The 14,634-nt window shown below is 39.2% G+C and overlaps 1 pseudogene; it reads right to left on the bottom strand.

Annotated features, from left to right (window-relative positions):
- Positions 1-14,634, bottom strand: part of LOC112267309 — a 115,748-nt pseudogene that overhangs the window by 80,504 nt on the left and 20,610 nt on the right.

Below are 14,634 nucleotides of genomic sequence, written 5' to 3'. Positions count from 1 at the left end.
GCCTATGGAATAGCCTGCAGACTAAACTTAAACTTGAGACTCTTGTCCCCCTTGATCATTTTAAATATTTATTGGTACATTTTTATTTTTGAATTGCTTGTAACTGTTTCGGGAAATGCAAGTTCTTGTGCTGTTAGTAGAATAACCTACGTGTAAATTAAATCTGTTTCTGTATGTTTATTGTGTTATCTGTGATTGTTTTGTTTGTCTTGTTTAGTGTTTTAATCATTGTACATAAACTATATGTGTAAACATGTATACCCAGGGCCCAGCTGTAACAGAGACCTTGGTCTCAGGCTGTGTTCCTTTTTTTTAATCGAATTTGAATAAAATAATTAAAATGTTTATACACAGTTGAAGTCAGAAGTTTACATACACTTAGGTTGGAGTCATTATGTTAAGGGAATTTTTATCAATAATGACTAATTATGTATACATTTCAATCAGGACTGACTAATCAGAATACTATTATGTTACTGTATATGTACTAATCAGAATACTATTATGTTACTGTATATGTATGAATTTTCTTTCTAAATCCTAGAACTGAATATAATGTGTGTAAATGTGTGTAAATATAATCAAGAATTAGAACAATGACTGTTCCTTGGTAGAAATGAATGAACGATATCTTCAGACTGGCTAGAATGCTTATCTACACAAGAAGACCTTGGCTCATAAATTATATTAAATTGGTAGGGAGACGATGTGGGAAGGCTTGAGATACTGCCTTTGTACCAGGGTGGGAGAAGAGACGGGTTGGTACTGGAACTAATGACGTCATTTTCAGTTTATAACCTGTGGTAAACTGTATCGTGTTCAGTACACTCGTGAATAAACTCTGCTGATTGACTTTAAGACTGGGCTCTATCCATTATTATAGAATAAGGGTCTTACAAATCCTTATGAATTGACAGAGTGTTTAATTTTAATTGGGTGTTAAAACATAGAGCAATTTAATTCCTGTAACACATTACAACTCGTTTTTCATCAACTCCACACATTTCTTGTTAACAAATAATAGTTTTGGCAAGTCTGTTAGGACATGTCATTTTTCCAACAATTGTTTACAGACAGATTATTGCACTTATAAACCACTGTTTCTCACTTCCAGTGGGTGAGAGGTTTACATACACTAAGTTGACTGTGCCTTTAAACCGCTTGGAAAATTCCAGATAAATTTGTCATGGATTTAGAATCTTCTGAAAGGCAGATTGACATAATTTGAGTCAATTGCAGGTGTACCTGTGGATGTATTTCAAGGCCTACCTTAAACTCAGTGCCTCTTTGCTTGACATCATGGTCAAATCAAATGAAATCAGCCAAGACCTCAGAAATAAACTTGTAGATTCTGGTTCATCCTTGGGAGCAATATTCAAACCCCTGAAGGTACCACGTTCATCTGTAAAAACAATAATATGCAAGTATAAACACCATGGGACCACGCAGGCGTCATAGCGCTCAGGAAGGAGACGCGTTCTGTCTCCTAGAGATTAACGTACTTTGGTGCAAAAAGGGCAAATCAATCCCATAACAGCAGCAAAAGACCTTGTGAAGATGCTGGAGGAAACAGTTCAGAAAAGTAGTCCTGTATCGACATAACCTGAAAGGCCACTCAGAGAGAAAGATCGTGACCATCATTATGTTTGGAGGAAAAAGGGGGAGACTTGCAAGCCGTTGAATATCATCCCAACCGTGAAGCACGAGGGTGGCAGCATCATGTTGTGGGGTTGCTTTGCTGCAGGAGTGAATGGTGCACTTCACAAAATAGATAGCTTCATGAGGAGAGAAAATTACGTGGATCTCAAGACATCAGTCAGGAAGTTAAAGCTTGGTCGCAAATGCGTCTTCCAAATGATCAGTGACCCCAAGCATGCTTCTACAGTTGTGGCAACAATGGCCCAAGGACAACAAAGTCAAGGTATTGGATTGGCCATCACAAAGCCCTGACCTCAATGCAATAGAACATTTCAGGGCAGAACTGAAAAACCTTGTGTGAGCGAGGAGGCCTACAATCGTGATTCAGTAACACCAGCTCTGTCAGGAGGAATGGGACAAAAATTTTACATGGATTATATGTCATGAATTTTGAAAAACTGAGTTTAAATGTAGTTGGCTAAGGTGAATGTAAACTTCCGACTTCAGCTGTGAGGCACCGTGCCAATAGGACTCGACTGCTGGGGAAATATAAGAGAGGAAGCTTACCAAGAGGACTAGACTGTAGTGGAAATATAAGAAAGGCTCATGGTTATTGTGTGTCTAATGTATGTTTATGGCTATTTAAACCATTACAGTCAACGTAGTTCTGATACTGGTGCATACACTCTCTATAGCTGAAAGAAGCAGGACTTGACTGAGTGAGCAGAGCAGCCTCTAACCCCTCCCTCCTTGGCATGGCATGACCAACCTGACCTATATGGGTCTGTATGGCGTTGTATTACTCCATACCTTCTACACATCAGGGGAATGAGGCTCTCTCCGGCTCCTGCTCTGGATCCAAGTCTGGCTGGTAGTCTGGTTCTACTACATCTAGCTGTGGTGGCTGGTGGGCTTGCCTTGCTCTCGTCTGCCTCTGTCTCTGCCTCTGGGCTGGAGTCTGTCAGATGCAGGCTCCAAGGCACCCCTCGTCCCCCGGCGTTCTCCCAGGACCGGGACTTTGTCATTGGGGGTGTGTTCTCCATCCACAACTACATACACACTGTGGAACACAGCTACACCAGCCTGCCTGAGCCCCTGCAGTGCACAGGGAGGTCAGTGAGCGCAAGAGGGAACAGGGGACAGGACTGTGGCTGTGTGGGTAGACAGATAAATTGTGTTTTAAAAACAGAGAAACAGTGTGTTGAATGCCCGGCAAACAGTGTGTTTAAAGTCCGATAAACAGTGTGTTTAATGACAGAGAGACAATGTGTTTAAAGAAAGATATACAAGGGGACAGGACTGTGGCTGTGTGGGGAGAGAGATACATTGTGTTTTAAAGACATGGAGACAGTGTGTTTAGAGACAGATGAACATCGTTTTTAATGACAGATAAACATTGTGTTTATTGATAGATTAACAGTGTTTAACGACAGATTAACAGTGAATTAGACAGAGAACCAGTGTTTTAAAGACAGAGAAACAATGGTTTTTAAAACAGATTAACTGTGTTTTAAAGACAGATATATACAGTGTGTTTAACTAAAAAATCGGAGTTTTTGATTGTAATTCAACTATTTGTTTGTATGGCCTAGAAAGTTATAGTCACTAGTATTTGTATTATTTGAAGATTTAACCTGAACGTTTTAATAGCTTGTTTGGTTCAAATTGATAGAAGGGATAAATTGAATGTTTTTAATAGATTGTTTAGGTTAAATTAAAAGACTAATTCATTCAACTTAAAATAATAACGAAGTGAATTTTGTTGCAAGACGATGTCTGTTCACTAAATGATCTGTTTGAATAATGTATTGGGAATAGAGTCGCAATTAAAATGCTGAATCAAAGGCGAGACGGTTACTTAAATCTAATGAATTCTAAATAATAATGAAGAGACAATTACGATAGATGTGTGCCCATCGAAATGTTCTTATAAATATTAGCGAATTGAGAGATGAGAGATGTTGATTGATGTTTTAAGTTCTAATTCAAGATTCAACAGATGTGATGAATTAGGTTTGGTTTATCGAACCCGTACTACTGTTGCTGCAGACAGCCAACAATTATTTACAATTCATTGAAAGTCGTTGCGGCTTGGATCTAGGTTGAGCGCTTGTTGGTGACATCACTCGCAAGGCACTTTTGTCGCCACAGAAATTATGTTGTGACTGGGGGTGACGGAGAAAATTGTTTGTGTCTTTTAGAAGGAAAATGGGTGCAATTATTGTTTTGAGTCACTTTTCAGAAGTTGATAAAAATGTCCAAATACATTTTTAATAGTAGCTGTAAGTCGTCAGGGTAGTCAGGAAAGATGCTAAAAACTAACAGCAGATTCGCTAGGTGGGCATCATTGATTTGTGACGTTTATTTGGACTGTAATTTGGCTGTAAGAAGGGAGATCTGAATGCCTGAATCGTAAAACATAGTGATAATGGATTCTGATGGTTATTGATTTCTGGTTTGATTGTTTAAGTGACCAGTTAATTTGAGCAGGAAAGTTAATGTAGTCTAACATTATAATCTGTTTCCATTATGTGGAACAATGTTAGGGTATTAATGTTGAAAAGCAACCTCTATAGTAAAAAACAATTGCATATGTTTTGGGAAATTAGCTAGGTTGAATTTGGCTATTTGAGCTGATACATAGACATCTGATACATAGACATCTGATACATAGACATCTGATACATAGACATCTGATACATAGACATCTGTAACATAGACATCTGATACATAGACATCTGATACATAGACATCTGATACATAGACATCTGATACATAGACATCTGATACATAGACATCTGCAACAGGGGCATCAGTTGTTGTTTTTTGAGGAACATGCAGACCGTGTTTTGTTTTATTGAGAACATGAGTCTGAGTAATATTGTCATCTGAAGCATTATAGTAGGGAGTTTTGTATAGTTCGTTTTTTGCTGATAAAAGTGTTTTTTTGTATTTGGTTACTGTTTATTGTTTATTTTAGGAGTTGATTTAACTTAATTAAACATTGTATTCTGGTTTGTTTAAGTAGGATTCCTTCTTCCGGGACGGATGGAAGTTATCTAAAATATGTAAGTTGAAGGAGCCATTGGAGAATACATTTACATTTTTATTAAATATTTGGGATTAAATTACTGATTTCTTACACTGAGAAATGTACGACATTTGCAACAGAGGGAAAAAGTAATACATTAGATAATTATGTTTTCAGGTTAATTGTATCTAAGGGTAGCATGTTCACTTAAGCATACATTGTCACACCCTGACCATAGTTTGCTTTGTATGTTCTAGGTTTTGTTTGGTCAGGGTGTGATCTTAGTGGGCATTCTATGTTGGATGTCTTGTTTGTCTGTTTCTGTGTTTGGGACTGATATGCTTCTCAATCAGAGGCAGGTATTAGTCATTGTCTCTGATTGGGAGCCATATTTAGGTAGCCTGTTTTGTGTTGGGTTTTGTGGGTGATTGTTCCTGTCTTTGTGTTGGTTACACCAGATAGGGCTGTTTTTGGTTTTTCACGTTTTCTTGTTTGATGTATATTGTTCTATTTTCATCATTATTAAAGATGTATCACAATAACCACGCTGCGTTTTGGTCCGCCTCTCCTTCAACAGAAGAATCCGGTGACATACGTATACATTGACGTTGTTTAAAGTGTATGATTAAGGATTTGAGGTAAATGGGAATTATCATTAGGTTTAGTTTATAGTTCACTTTTGAGTTTCTGAATCGATGTAGCGTAGTGAATGCTATTTAGGCGTTTTGTGTTCTTCTGGGAGAATGGGAGTTGTATTGTCTCTCTTTTAGATGTTTCCTGAGGACTACAATCTTGGGAAGAGTGGGTGAGATTGAGGCCATAAATGACCAAATTGAAAAAGGCCTGGAAGTTTTTTTGTTTATTCATTAACTGACTTGACTAGTTAAATAAAGGTCAAATAATTTTTTTTTAAAAACATGATGATGTCAGACATAAGGATAATTTACAAATCTTACCTAAGTCATTGTTTAGAGTAGGCAAGGTTGTTACCTAGGCAGAGCCAGGTATCAAAGGGGGGATAGGTAAATTGTGTTCTAGGATAGGATGTGACCTACTGGATAATAAACTAATCAACATTTTTTTGCTAACAAGTAGGTATAGAAGTTAAAGATATAATCAGACAGAACAAATGATGAACTGTTTGTTAAAACCTCTTGATCTACACATCCCGGATCCGGGATCGTGACTACAGGCTCAGCTCATTACCATAACGCAAAATGCGAAAAAATATTCTTAGAAATATTTAACCTCCACACCTATACAAGTCCAATAGCTCAAATGAAAGATAAACACCTTGTTCATCTACCCAGCAAGTCAGATTTCTAAAATGTTTTACGGCGAAAACACACCACACATTTATATTAGACCACCACCGAAACAAAAGACAAGAGGCGGCCATTTTGTCCCAGAAAATATAAAATTATAAAAGCAGGATTAAAAAATAAATCATTCACTAACCTTTTGAAAATCTTCATCAGATGACAGTAATAGGACATGTTACACAGTACATTTTTTTTTTCAATAATATGCTATTTATATCCATAAATCTCTGTTTACAATGACGGCATGTTCACAAAATGCTACTCAAATGTCCGGAGAAATGATGATAGCTCCGACAGATAACGTCAGATAACAAGCAATACACATGACTAAATATACATGTTCTACATATAGTTACAAAGATACACTTCTTCTTAATGCAACCGCTGTGTTACATTTATTTTTAACGTTACAGAATTCGTTCACTAGGCTATAATATGAGGCGGCGTTCAGATATTAGCAGTATGTCTCCTCTACGTTTGGAGAGCACAGAAACCCAAAATTAACCACATAAATATTCCCTTACCTTTGATGTTCTTCGATGAGAAGACGTGGAAGGAGTTATACTTACCCAATACATTGTTTGGTTTCAAGTTGTGTGTCTCTGTATTAGCATATGCCAACAGCTTCAGCTGAAATGCACCCAAAATGACTTCTGGTCCCGCACTCTTGCGCATCAAAACTTCAAAATTACATATTATATGTCGACTAAACTGGTCAAACTAAGTGCAGAATCGAGCTTTAGGATGTTTTAATCATGTAAAACAAAGATCAGCGCGAACAGACAAACCGACGTCAATTGGTGTTTCATGGAAAAAGAGACCGACGCGCGCAATAGAGTGCATGTATTTTCGCGTGACCCGAATGTTTTAGCCCGCCAAAGGACGAGGGCGCGCGGGATTCTCACAAAGAACGCATCATTTGAAAGCAGACATCGCGCTGAACACATAGAAACTGTTCCTGGATCCGTAGCTGGTTGGGAAGGGTGGGGGCGATGACGTCAAAGTTGTCCCAACTTTTCTGTTGCCAAGAGGGTGTTTGGAAGAAAGGCTGCCCTGGGAGTTCTGCTTTACATACAGACATAATTTAAACGGTTTTAGAAACTTTAGAGTGTTTTCTATTCAATAATAATTATTATATGCATATATTAGCAATTTTGGGAAAAAATATTTTCAGTTTACTATGGGCACGCACTTCCTCCAAAGGGGACAGTATTCAGCCCTAGGCTTAACTGGTTTTAACCAAACCTGTATGTCCAAGATTTTATGCACTACGGGTGAATTACAGGTGAAGTAACTCAATCCAGTCCCTGAGGCCTGTTGGGGGGACCATACCAAGGACTCCTGGTGACAGCTAGCTGAAAGAGCTACCCGGATTCACATCCCACTGCGGGAGGGTAAGACACATTGCCACTGTCGAACAACAGCAGTGTTCAAGAGGAGAACTGGAATTAACAGAATTCCGGGGGCCATCTCTCGAATGAAGATTTCCTTTCCCGTCATTCCATCCCTGTTTTTGTTCATAGAAGTGAAAGTGTGTCTGGCTCTTGCTGATGATGTGTTCTCTGGAAGTGGGTGGGGCTTTATGGGTGGGCTGTCCATCCTGAGCTGTCTGGTTGTGGGAGCCTTATTCCTGATACACCATGAACACCGAGAAGGCCAGAGGGTAATATTGACATAGTTAAACAATGAGGATTTAGTATTAATCAAGCATAAGAGATCACTTGGTCTGGATAAACAAGAAGTGAGAGTGAGACTGGGAAGGATGTCTCAGAGGAGTTCTATGTAGACCAAATGGGGCCTCTGACTCCTTGGCAGTTCAGGACTAAGAGCAGCTATTATGGAAGACATCTATGTAAGTCCCTGTGTAGTTCATGGAAACCAGTTATAGCTCACATCATGTGAGAGGGCTACATAAATCTACATACCCAGTAAGGAAGAAGTAAGGGTTTCAGTGGATAACCTAGTTAAACTGGTAATGGGGATTCTAACCTCTGGTTAGAGTGGATTCAATATACGGCCATGTCAATAGCTAAAGAAGAATGCTATGCTTGTGCCACAGCAAACCTCAGTTGACAAACATCCCTTTTCCATTAAATGGAATTAATTCACCTAAGGGAATGGCCTATATGTTAAAGCTATTCATGGAATCAGGAAAGCCAGATAATAACAGTTGTATGGATTTGCACTATTTATATCCACGTTCCTCTGCAATCTAAGCTTCCTCCTTTCACAGAGGCAAGGGGAGACTGTTTACTGTTTGATTCAGTATAGTACTTCTGGGAAATTTGTGGGGGAAATCAGTACCTGCAATAGGACAGATAATGTTACTTCTGATGCGACAAATGAGTGATTTGGCAGGCTGGTGGAGATCTGGGGATTTCAGTAAGATAAGCAGGCCCAGGGCTCACATCTGGTGGTGGTTGTGTGGGGGAATGACGTTATGGCCAAGTATTACCGGCTAATTGGACAGGGGTATGTGCACTAGCACATTTGGGAATGCCTTTCACACTCATTCAACACCATGACATGATGTTGGCTAAACGGGAGAAACAAAGTACTCTGTCTGGGTCTTTTGATGATAGCATTTATATTGACAACATTGGGGTTCCACGGGGGGTGCCAGACGAGTTCAAGGCTAGAAATAGATCCTGGCAGGATTAGAGTCAATTATTTTTTGGTGGTCCACTCTCAATGAGAATGTGGATTGGATCAATTATGTCTATTAAAATCCACAGCGCTTCACCAATTATATCAGAGATGTAATGAATGGCTTGGCAGAATAGAATAGTCTTGGATATGTTTGCTGGCTGAAAAGGGTGGGAGTATATGGAGGTAGTTTGGATCCCCATGACACAGTTCCGGATGGATCAGTGACCAAGGCCTTGGCTGGTTTACACACCCTAGCTCACAAGTTGGCAGTGAACTCAGGGGTGGATACTTCTCTGACTAATTGGGTTGACAGTGTGTTTGGAAGATGGAAAAATGTCATGATTACTGTGTTATGGGCTACCTTCACCTGTGTGACTGTGTTAGTTTTGTGCGGATGTGTTTTGGTTGCGTGTATCAAAGTTATCATTTCCAGGACTATGGAGAATTCAATGACACTTCAGATGGTGATATATGGACCAATCCTAAGCTCTGACCAGTGGAATACAAAATACATGGCTCCGGACGTAATAGAAGAATCCGGATCCTTTCACTCACGAGGAGACCATATTTGATGTTTAGGGAATTTAGATGTTTTCTTGTTTCAATGTATAGACAGTTTTTTCATGAAGATTGTGACGGAAAATCCTGATAAGTAGAGTTAAGATTCTGATGTAGGTTAGAAGTCATTGAAGTTGATTTTGTGTACATATTGGTTTGTCTTATTCTAGTATATCATTGATATTTCTATTTTTAGGGTGGATTGTTAGGAAAATTATGATATAATGACTGAACAATAGTCTTATTTTAAATGAAACTGTAACTAAGTAAACGTATACTCTGTTTTATTATATCTGATTAACAATATGAGTTCATAAGAAGGGATTGTGTGACACGGACAAGGAGTAATTAAAGTTAATGAACACCATTCCAACTAGGAAGAAAGGAATGGATTGTGGATTAAGTAAGCAGAAAAGGTAGTTAACCTATGGTTGAACCGACGAAACTGAGCTCTGGGGTGTTTTAGATAAGGCAGTGAGTGCATTCCTAGGTTTTCTGTTAATTAGAACTGTCAGCTAAGTGGTGATTGATAATTCCGAGGGGTCTAAAGTTAATTCAGTTAGGTTATGTGACCTGTGAGTGTGTTAGTGAGTTGGAATGAACTTTTGAACTCACTTGATTCTCGGTTGGGAGGAGGGGATTCATTTTAGAAGCAATGAAATGACGTCATGTTAATGTATATAAACTGTTGCTCGTGATAACGTGGCAGTGCGCTCCGAGAATAAATTCTGTTACCTATTATTGAAAAGACTGGTCTCCGTCTATTTTATGCAAACAAGAATCTTACAAATTCTCATAAAATAGATTAAGGGAATTCAATCAATGAAAACATATTGGAATAACTAAATTCCTGTAACAACATCCCAGCTGTGTGTCACTAACATGGTGTACAAAGCTGTTTATTCCACAGCACACGCCATCCACAGCATCGTTTGTGAAGAAAGAGAAAACTCCACTGTGAACTGTGACAATAACCTCCATGAGAAACCTCAATGTGAAGCCAACACAGGTGAATAACAAGATGATAGTATAATGTCCTGATAAATATGTTTATTTAGACTACGTGTATGAAGGCCTAGGAGTTCTCATTATACTTTACAACTTGTTCTGAAGTAACGCATCTGATAAATATATGAGTTGAATTAATGTCCTGTGTCTTTCTCTCTCCCCCTCAATCCAATTTTCTCTTCCCTTCTGACCATCTCTCTTCCCACCTCTCCTGTCCCCTCTCTCTCCCTTGACTTTCCAATTTTTTATTATTTTTATTTTACTAGGCAAGTCAGTTAAGAACAAATTCTTATTTTCAATGACGGCCTAGGAACAGTGGGTTAACTGCCTGTTCAGGGGCAGAACGACAGATTTGTACCTTGTCATCTCAGGGATTTGAACTTGCAACCTTCCGGTTACTAGTCCAACGCTCTAACCACTAGGCTACCCTGCCGCGCCAAACATCAGGTCCTGGAGAGATTGTGGAGGGTGAACTTCTCTCGTAACGGGTACCAGGTGTCTTTCGTTGCCAAAGGGGACCCAGTAGCCACCTATGAGCTGGTCAACTGGCCGATACGGGAGAGTGGGAATATGGAGTTTGTGACAGTGGGGCGCTATGATGCGTCCCTACCTCCTGACCAGAGGTTTGACATGGAGAAGGAAATCACCGGGGTAAAGACCAGTACACAAGTACCTTTGCCAGTGTGCAGTGAGAGCTGTCCCCTAGGCACTCGTAAGGCTGTACAGAAAGGAAAGCCTGTATGCTGTTATGACTATCCAATGTGCAGAGGGAGAGATCAGTAGTAAAACAGGTAGGACTATAGGAAGAGTTGGCATAAAATGTGTAGTAATTTCTATCCCGGTTTACTAAGTAGTGGTTTATTCATATTACCAGGAACATATTGTCAATCATGTTCCTATTCTTATTATCTCATTTAGGCTGCAAATTAATTCAACATTCTTTATTGTAAACTGACAAAGTGCAGCATTGTGGGACATGTATTTGCAAATAAATTAAACCTGAATCTATTATTATTAACATTTGATATCTGTTGTTTTGTCCTGGTCAGATTCTTCAGACTGTCTGATCTGTCCCGAAGAGTACTGGCCCAAAGCTGAGAGAGACCGCTGTATCCTTAAGCCTGTGGAGTTCCTGTCCTTCCACGAGGTCCTCGGAATTATCCTGACCGTCTTCTCTGTGGGCGGGGCTTTTCTGGCGTTCGCCACGGCAACCGTTTTCTACCATCATCAAACTTCGGACATCGTCAGGGCCAACAACTCTGGCTGAGCTTCCTGCTTCTCTTTTCCTCGACTCTGTGTTTTCTGTGTTCTCTTACCTTCATTGGCCGGCCCTCTGAATGGTCCTGTATGCTGTGTCACACAATGTTCGGGATGACCTTCGTCCTCTGCATCTTTTGTGTTCTGGGGAAAGCAATAGTGGTGTTGATGGCCTTCAGGGCTACGCTTCCCGGCAGTAATGCCATGAAATGGTTTAGCCCTCCACAGCAGAGATTGACTTTTGAGATTCAAGTTTGTCCAGGCTTTGATATGCACTCTGTGGTTGGTCCTGTATCCTCCCTTCCCCATTAAACTTCTAAGGGCTGCAACCCCGTTAATGTGATTGATATGACAACAGCCAATGAAAGTGCTGAGCGCCAAATTCAAACAATAGAAATCTCATAATTAAACTTCCTCAAACACACATGTATCTTATACCATTTTAAAGGTGATCTTGTTGTTAATCCCACCAAAGTATCCAATTTCAAATAGGCTTCACAGCGAAAGCACCACAAACGATTATGTTGGGTCACCACCCTGTCACTGAAAAATTCAGACATTTTTCCAGCCAAAGAGAGGAGTCACAAAAATAACAAAAAAATAACAAATTGAGAAAAAATTCATCACTAACCTTTGATGTTCTTCATCAGATGACACTCATAGGACTTCATGTTACACAATACAAAAATGTTTTGTTCAATAAAGTGCTGCATATTTATATTAAAAAATCTCACTATACATTGGCGCGTTACGTTCACACGAGTTCCAAAAACATCCGGTGATATTGCAGAGAGCCACAACATTTTACAGAAATACTCATTATCAATGTCAATGAAAATACATTTGTTAGACATGGAAATATAGATACACTTCTCCTTAATGCAACCACTGTGTCAGATTTCAAAAAAACTTTTGGGAAAAAGCAAACTATGCAATAATCTGATTACAGCTTTAAGACAACAAAGCAGCCAAAAAGATATCCGCCATATTGGGTGGGAGTCAACAGAAGTCATAAATAGCATTATAAATATTCACTTACCTTTGATGATCTTCATCAGAATGCACTCCCAGTAATCCCAGTTCCACATTAAATGTTTGATTTAGTTTGACAATGTCCATCATTTATGTCCAAACAGCTAGTTTTGTTAGCACGTTTGGAAAAACAAATCCAAAGTCATGAAGCGCGTTCCCTAGTTGCAGATGAAATGTCAAAAAGTTCCGTTCCTATCCATAGAAACATGTCAAACGATGTATGGAATCAATCTTTAGGATGTTTTTAACATAAATCTTCAATAATGTTCCAACCGGAGATTGTCTTCAGAAGTGCGATGGAACAGAGCTCCCTCTCATGTGTACGTACATGGTCAGGGCTCATGGCAGACCTTACTCCTTCCCTTCTCATTCGGTCCCACTTCACAGTAGACTCCTCAAACAAGTTTCTAAAGACGGTTGACATCTATTGGAAGCTTAGGAAGTGCAACATTACCAATATCCCACTGTGTATTCAATAGGGGCTGGGTTGAAAATCGACCAACCTCAGAATTCCCACTTCCTGTTTGGATTTCTTCTCAGGTTTTTGCCTCATATACGAGTTCTGTTATACTCACATACATCATTCAAACAATTTTAGAAACTTCAGAGTGTTTTCTATCCAATACTAATAATACTATGCATATATTAGGAACTGGGACTGAGGAGCAGGCCATTTAATCTGGGCACCTCTGGGCACCTTTCATCCAAGCTACTCAATACTGCCCCTGCAGCCATAAGAAGTTGAAAATCTCACTACCTACAATCTCACATACCATATTTCAATGGTAAGTTAGATTGTTCAAATCTAGAGTGTTAAAATCTGATTTGACCTGCTACATGATGTGATTAGCAGTAGTCTACAGAGTGGAACCACTTCCATGTTGTTGGAGAAAAGCTTTAACCTATATGAATTGATATAACATTGAAGTGCATGTGTTCAATTGATATTGTAATTCATCATATTATGTATTATAATAATATAATAAACATTTTCAGATACAGTTGAAGTCAGAAGTTGACATACACTTAGGGTTACAACTAGTTTTTCAACAATCCACACATTTCTTGTTAACAAATTATAGTTTTTGCAAGTCTGTTAAGACATCTACTTTGTTTATGACACAAGACATTTCTCCAACAATTGTCAACAGTTGTTTCACTTATAATTCACTGTTTCACACTTCCAGTAGGTGAGAAGTTTACATACACCAAGTTGACTGTGCCTTTAAATAGCTTGGAAAATTCGAGAAAAATATGTCATGGCTTTAGAAGCTTCTGATAGGCTGATTGAGATCATTGAAGTCAATTGGAGGTGTACTTGTGGATGTATTTCAAGGCCTAGCTTCAAACACAGTGACTCTTTGCTTAACATCATGGTAAAATCAAATGAAATCAGACGAGACGTTGTTTGGAGGAAAATGTTTGGAGGAAAAAGAGGGAGGCTTGCAAATCTTGCAAAAAGGCTTGCAAAACACCATCCCAACCGTGAAGCACGTTGGTGGCAGCACCATGTTGTGGGGGCTTTTTTTGCTGCAGGAGGGGCTGGTGCACTTCACAAAATAGATGGCATCATGAGGTAGGGAAATTATGTGGATATATTGAAGCAACATCTCAAGACATCAGTCAGGAAGTTAAAGCTTGGTCGCAAGTGGGTCTTCCAAATGGACTGTGACTCCAAGCATACTTCCAGTTGTAGGAAAATGGCCTAAGGACAACAAAGTCAAGGTATTGGAGTGGCCTTCACAAAGCCCTGACCTCAATGCAATAGAACATTTGAGGGCAGAACTGAAAAGCATGTGTGTGCTAGGAGGCCGACAAACCTGACTCAGTTACACCAGCTCTGTCAAGAGGAATGGGCCACAATTCACCCAACTTATTGTGGGAAGCTTGTGGAAGGCTACCCAAAACATTTGACCCAAGTTAAACAATTTAAAGGCAATGCTACCAAATACTAATTGAGTGTATGTAAAGTTCTGACCCACTCAGATTGTGATGATAGATATTAAAGCTGAAATAATGAATTTTCTCTACTATTATTCTGACTTTTCACATTCGTAAAAGAAAGTGGTGAGCCTTACTGACCTAAAACTTACTGACCTAAAAGCACATTTTTACTTGGATTAAATGTCAGGAATTTTG

This window comes from Oncorhynchus tshawytscha, linkage group LG14 (genome assembly GCF_018296145.1).
Source record: "Oncorhynchus tshawytscha isolate Ot180627B linkage group LG14, Otsh_v2.0, whole genome shotgun sequence".
Classification (NCBI taxonomy): domain Eukaryota; kingdom Metazoa; phylum Chordata; class Actinopteri; order Salmoniformes; family Salmonidae; genus Oncorhynchus; species Oncorhynchus tshawytscha.
Note: the sequence above shows the minus strand (reverse complement) of the source record. Positions and strands in the feature narration are given on the sequence as shown.